A 7,708-nucleotide genomic window follows, 5' to 3' on the forward strand; every position below is an offset into this window, starting at 1 on the left:
ATTCATTTATAATAGTGAAAATGGCTGTCTCTAAAGTTTACAGAAAATTCAAACTTACAAAAAAATTACTAGTTTTTAAGTAAGCTAATAAAGCTTTCATTTTTTTGTACTTCTTATTACATACTTCTTATTAAATTCTGTAAGGTTCCAATATCAAAACTGTACTATGATTTCTCGATAGAGCTTTTTTAAGTCATAAATAGTGGAACACTGTATTTCATTTGCAAACACATTTATGTAAGTATCCCCCCCCCCCCACCCCATTATCAATAGCGTTTAAGACAAGATTCACCACTGCCTTATCTAAAACCGATACATTTTCACGATTAAAGAGTTGCTTTGTGGTAGTCGATCTTTGAATAGGCTTCATACCACTTTATAATGTTGAAATGTCCAGTTTGGTCCTCGTACATCATCTCCATTTGGTAGCAAATTGCTCTCGAGGGTATCGTAGCAAGCATTAGAATTTTGATGACCATTCAAAAACGTCAAGAACATCGAAAGGAAATGGCATTTACCCATACCATTACCGAGGCTTCACATTGCTGGTTGCTGCCTGCTGAAAATAGTTCTTGGTTCTTTTTTTAGTTCATGCCAGTAGGAAGAACATCTGTCTTGGACATGTAAGTTCCATTTTTTTTCACCACTAAATATGACACTGAGCAATTTGCCTCCGTAACAAACATGATTTCGTGCACATTTGAATCTTCCCTTCTTGGTGCTTCCTTGTGAGCGGCGGGTTTTTTTTTTTTTTTGGCCACTCTTTCATGAATCAAGTGTCAAGCTTCTCTGATCCATCTACGAACTGTATTGAAATTTTCTCTCCAGGATGATTTATAATTTCACTCAAGGTCATTTTTTGCGTTAAACCCAATCTTCTAACGGTTTTGTCTTCACTCAAACTTGTACTGTTTTGCCTACCACAACGAGGTTTCGATTTTTGGAAAACACATTGAGCCAATGTACGTCAAACATTGCATTTCGACTTCCTAAAAGCAATTGCAATGCCTTTTACAGCTATTCTTTCTCTTGTATATAAGGGTAAAATATATAGTTTACTTGGATTTTAATTTTATCTATAAACAGATAAAATGTTGTTTAGCAAAAATTTGGATAGTTTTTAACCTTAAATTTTATTTTTGATTTCCTCATTTTGGTGCGATTTTATAAATTTCTGAACATGTAAGATTTTCGGCAACTCTCAAAAGGAATCAACTCTTCAACCACTGACAAGGAATCAACTCTTTCTAGATTTAAAAAAAGTATTGTACTTATATATAGCATTTTTTGTATTGAAATGACACTAAAAGATGTACTTTCAGAGATAGATAAATAAACAAGATTGAGAAAATAAATTGGCATAATGAGCTTTTTTTTTCCAACTTACGGTCGAGCTGTTCAGGATTCTGCGTTAAAGTTGATGCGGTTGCGTCTCTATTTTGTTCCCCATCATACCCATACTGTTGAAAAAAAATTGTAGAAATTGAATGAATATATGACTATACTATAATAAAAATGTGAAAGTGTTGCAAGATAGAATAAGTATGATAGTATTAAGTAAGATAGTCAGTGAGTGAATACATGAAACTGAATCACCTACATTCTTAGATAGCATACAATCCAAGAAGGACTAAATCAGACATCTTCAACCTGTTGCTCAACAACACCACAGGGTTGTAGTCACTGAAACACCTAAAATGCTTTAAGCTTACGTCAGATTTCTCACTCGTAAATTTATTATTGATGGGCAATCTAATTAAATACCGTTGTAAAAGAGTTTGACTCAAAAATTGGTTTAAAGCTAATTTTGGGTTCAGCGTGTCAGAGTTTCCTTGTGAGGGTGCTCTTCTTCTGACGCGAGTGCGGAAAATTCATCGACAACAATTCACTGCCCCGTAATTCACCAAGAGGGAAAACTCACCGTTACTCAATTCACCGCTAAGAAAATTCACCGACAGGCCAGCAGGGCTGGACGAATCTCGAAAGATTTCGTTTTTAGAATTCAGTTTTCTGCCCTGTCGACATTAAAAAAAAAAGTTACCCAGTTGCTGTTTACCCAGATTTCCGTCTTAAGAGTATCATAGGTCCCTGGAAAAAACGATTTTTCTGAGGGACACCCCCTCTTCCCTTCCTACCCGATCAGAAATATCTGCAAACCAGTTTACACGCCTAAAATTATATCTAGATTTAGATATCATGGGGGGCAGGGGCGGGGGAATGCGTCAAAAAAACGCATGATAAAAATATAAATCTGTTATGATTTATGATGCAGCTGACTTGGATAAGTGCGCAGGCACACTCTACTCCCATATAGGAGGGGAACTGGCAGGGCTGTTGAAAATCCTGGTTTGGGGGGGGGCGGCTTGCCCAATCGCACACTTTGAGATCCATGGCCACACAGGGCCTCAAATATTAGGGCCGTAAAATATATCACCATTCATGGACTATTTGATTCATCAGGAGACTGCTTAACACATTCTGTGGAATTGCAAGCATGTTTATAGGAACACTTAATGTACACACTTACGTTGTTGCCAAGATGGAAAAAATGAAAGTGTTAATTTTTTTTTACATGCCTGGGTGAGGCATGTAGCTCAACAAAATGCATGCCCGGCAGTGCGTCTTAACGCATGGGCACACCCGGGGGCCTCAGGGAAATTAGAACCGGTCGAAATCTTCGAAAATGTGTCAGGTACGGCCTCAGAAAAATCACTTGGCCTGGGGGGCCCATGATGCTCTTAAGACGGTCCTGATGCCCGGTCAAAGTTCCCCCATACCAAGACAGTGCCGTCTTAACGCATGGGCCCACCCGGGCACGGCCCGGGGGCCTCAAGAGAAGAGGGGCCTCACAAAAACAAGAACCGGTTGAAATTTTCGACAACTAGGCCTCAGAAAAATTACTTGGCCCGGGGGCCCATGATGCTGTTAAGATGGCCCTGGTCTTAACCATATAAACTTAAGATATACTACTATTATTACTCTATGTGGTCTTAACGCATGGGCGCACCCGGGCACGGCCCCAAGTGTAAAGGGGCCTCACGAAAATGAGGTCTAGTTAAATTTTCTAGAATTTATCTGGTAGGACCTCAGAAAAAACCACTTGGCCTGGGGATCCCATGATGCTTTTAAGACGGCCCTGTACCAAGAGAATGAAATTCAGGTAACATACAAGATTCATTGAAAGACTGGTTATTTGTGGAGACGAAGTTTACAAGGAAGAAAAATCACCACTGCCCCCACAGGGACTCGAACCCTGGTCTCTCGCTTGCCGGACAATGAATGCAGTGATGAATTTTCTTCCTTGTAATCTTCACATCTCAACAAATAAGGAGTCATTCAAGTATTACGTCAGCATCGAGGGGGGAAGGAGTTTCGGATTTGCTGACTTTTGATGACAAGGGGGGGGGGGTTGAAGGTTGCTTACGTCATCAACCACCCCTTTTTGAAGATATGAAATATTCTAAGCTGCTGACGGAGGGGGGGGGGGGGGTGTCAGTGTTTTGCTGACTTTTGCTGAGGGGGAGAGGGGGTCAAAAATGTCTGAAAAATCTGCTTACGTAATACTTGACTGGCCCGTAACCAGTCTTTCAATGAATCTTGTATTAACAAGTGGAGAGGTCATTTCTATATGATCAGGTAACGTATTCCTTCATCTGCGTGATTTATTGACTCCATATATATGCTTTACAATACACAAATTATCGTATTTTAACGTGTATAAGGAACCCCGTTTTTGCCAAAAACTAACCCCATGGCCACTCCTAAGAGAGAGGTAACAGATGTTAACCAAACGAGAATTAAATCGCTGTAAACTGTTAAAAGAGAAAATATGCTCATAAGCTACAAAATAACTGAGTTCATTTTTCTTTCAAATCCTTTCATACAGGGCCGCAACTAGGAGGGGGGGGGAGCAGGCGGGTCTCGTGCCCCGGGCGCTGGACCAGAAGGGGCGCAAATTTTATTCTCAAACCTCTCCTTCAACATTAAAAGGGGTCACCGAAATGCGCACTTGCACCGGGTGACTAAGCAACTAGTTGCGGCCCTGCTTTCATATACATTGGTTTTTTTTTTTATGAAGCCACACAATGTATTTTTTAAGAAAAATGATTCGGGTTTTTCCTTCGAATTTACGCGCTGTCTCTGAATGTGAGCGCGTAGTCGCGAAAAAGTACCGTAATTTCCCGATATATAACCCGCAGGGCAGGGGCGTAGCCAGAAATTTTATTCGGGGCGGACCACTTTCATTTCGGGGGGGGGGGCCCAGACCCCCAAGTCCCCCCCCCCCCTCGCTACGTCCTTGCCGCAGGAGGAAAAATAAAACCCCCACAAATTGGAAAATTCGGTATAACAGTAGCCGCTCATTCACGAACCCAATTGATATTTCGTCAGCCTTTCTTATTCGTGAATAATACCGTTGGGTTACGTATTTTATGCCAGTACAGTATTTCCTTTTTACTTAAAAGTAGTGGAACTACTTTTCAAGGTCACGACATAGCGTGATCATCATAGACCCCCCCAGTGTTTCTCAACCATTCTCAATTCAAGGACCACTAAAATTTCTGAAATACACTCATTTTTTTGAAGGACTATTAATTTATATTACTATATTGTGGGCCTAACAGTGTTTGAAGCACTTGGGCCCGGGAAGATTGTCATCAATATTTTGCTTTCCACACTATAAATTTACTATTGGGGGAGGGGCAGTGAAAATCTGATCAGGGACCTGCCAAAACAATCCTCCTCTTCTGAGGGCCCTGCTGCAGTATTGGGGGGGGGGGAGGCATGATCTTGGAAATAGGATGAGTGATGGGAAGCTGGGTGTATCTGGTTCTTCAGGCTCAGTTATAGGGCTGATTTTTTTATATTCGAACATACAATGTGTAAAATCATCAATAATAGTTACGTACAATTAGCCAAGGCCGTAGCGCGGGGGGAGGGGGGAACTTGGGGGTCTGGTCCCCCCCCCCCCCCAAATGTGAGAAAATGACCGAAAAAGGGAAAAAGATGGCCAAATCTATTGTTCCCCTCCCCGAACGAAATTTCTGGATACGGGCCTACAGTCAGCCGTTGTGTGGGCATCGTGCTGGACTCTCAGAATAAAGGTTCGAATCCCGTTGACGGCACTGTGGTGGCCAGCTGAAGTTGGTTTTCTGCGGTTTTCCGGCATCTAGGCGCGAATGAGAGACGGTCTTCCATTAAAAAAAGTCTCTCCGCAGAGAGCATGCAGACCTAGAACACGATACTGACATAACATCAAAATTCAAGCATTTCCATCCTTTACTTCAGAAAATTTGAAACAGATGACAGCACGAACACGTCATGTGCCGATTCGTTCGGAATTCCACAGAGGAATGTGTACGAGGTACATGTGCGGTTGAGTAGTAGTAACGTACAATTGAATAATTTTCACTTTATATCACTTTGTATAGATGTCTTTTTCCAAGTTTTTTATCAGTTCTTCAGTTGTTTCAGCGGAGGAAACCAGAACTGTAGTTTAAATCAGTGATTCCCAACGTGGGCATTAACGCCCCTTTGGGGGCGATGGAATGTTCCAGGGAGGGACGGTAGAAGTTGCGGGTATAGCATAGGGTTCTATGGATAAGATTACGTTGAGGGGCGCTGGGAGAAAAAAATTTCCGCAGGGGACGAGAGAGAGAGAGATGGAGAAAAAAGGTTGGGAAACTATGGTTTAAATAAATTTTCAAGTCTGCCTGCGTGGACCATCTATCCCATCTCCGGGTCGCAGACCATAGGTTGAGAAACGCTTTGATAGGTGGGGAGGGAAGAAAAAAAAAGTTAGTGTGGAGGGTTTTTTCCCCTTCGTAGTCTCTATTCTTAGAACTCGGAAAGTACAAAATTTTTATGCGTCCTTTCCCCAAATGCAGGATATTTTATGCGCTATAGCTCATCATCATCATCTGCCTGTGCCCACGGAAATTCTGCATAATCGATCGCATAAGGAGTGTGTGGATTTCACAAACTCTTGAGAAAGCATCAGCAACAACGTTACTATCCCCAGGCACAAATATCTCAAATCTGTCGAAAACTGGCTGATACATTCAAGATGTCTAAGGCCAAGATTATACTATAAAAGTTTGATAAAAGATCCTTTATAAAACTTGAAACATCCAAACAATAAGTATCTCGGTTCCATTCGTAGAAACGCAACTCATAATCTTATTGGTTGCATTTTTTCAAGTTTTATAAAAGAATTTTTATAGTGTAATCCCGGCCTAAGTTGCCGGAAAGAACATTTATCATTGCGTTGTTTAAAAGCAAATGTGAGAGGACGATGATCACTGAAAATTATAAAGCTGCGTTCCTCCGAAATATGCTTGAAATGCTTAAGCTGAATATTATTGCTAAAAGCTATCTGTCATATATACTCATAGGCGGAGATTGACTTGGAAGGTTGGTGGGGGGGGGGGGCGGCACGATGATGATGATGTCAATTCATCTATACATATATACATTAGATCAGTCGACTCCACGTTTGACTCTGGGGGGGGGGGGGAGCACACCTCCGCCCATGTATATACTGCACCTTTTTTCAGTCGAATTGAGATTGCGTGAAGAAAATGACAGTCGTTGGGGTATAGATTACAATTAGTTCGCTTCCTAAATTTGCTGTTGAAGGAGGTCTCGGAAGCATCGGTAGTCAAAAACATTTTTGCTTCCGGAACAGGATGGGGCAGCGTTGGCAATCGATTGCTTGCATGACAGAAAAAAGCGGATTTTGCCTCCACGAACCAAACTATTTCAGTTTTATCTTTTTTGATCTTGCTTTTCACTAATTCATGTAAAGGAGCTTGCACTCTGGCCATAGGCGGAAATGGACTCTCCGTCCATGACTCTGGCGGCATCTTTAAAAAAAAATCTATGGATAGAAATTTACAATTGCCAAAAAAAAAAAATCGCTTTAATTCAGTCACTATTGATGGCAACGGATAATCATAGCGTAATAAAAAATAATCCATGAAAAAAAAAAAATTATAGCACTATTTCAGTGTCCTATACGATTGACTCGAGCCTGTAGTGCGTTCTTATCCGTATAGATGGCGCCCCTTCCTGGCGATTGTAAAAAAAAAAAAAAAAAGTTGAAATTTTTGAAATGGATGTGTTTTAGATTTTGCTAACCAATGCCAGTGTGCTAGGGAAAAGGGGGTGCCGTGGGTGGAAAAAGTTTGAGAACCCCTGCCGTAACATAATAAAGTGTATATTGAAGTAAATATTTATTAGTCCCATGGGGTATCCACCTATAGGGGTTTGACAACACACGAATTCTCTGACATTGATAACCCTATCGGACTCAGATAGCGCAAACATAGGGGTTGTGTTTATTCCAACAGTAGATATTTGCCCTAAAACAATGTTTTGCAATTTTCTTCAACCAGCCCTCGGCTGACTGGAAATGTTCTGCAGTAAAAGTTCCCACATATAGTGTTTTCTACATTTTTCTTAAAATTCTTCCAGATTGTTGTGCAATGTACGTCACAGATTTCGGCATATTCTGCTTTGGGGGATCTTGAAACATATAGAGGATAAATAACTCACAAAATATAAATATTCGCCCACACAAAGTTTCCTCAAATAATTCAAATTTTCTTAACATAATTCCAATGACTTCCTGGATTTGAATCTTTTTTTCTCCCATACAAGATTATTTAAGATATATACACGGTAATTGAGAAAAACCATACTCCTATTA

This window comes from Pholcus phalangioides, unplaced genomic scaffold (assembly GCF_987345545.1).
Source record: "Pholcus phalangioides strain wild (caught in Gottingen) unplaced genomic scaffold, Ppha-v1.0 ptg000010l_1, whole genome shotgun sequence".
Lineage (NCBI taxonomy): Eukaryota > Metazoa > Arthropoda > Arachnida > Araneae > Pholcidae > Pholcus > Pholcus phalangioides.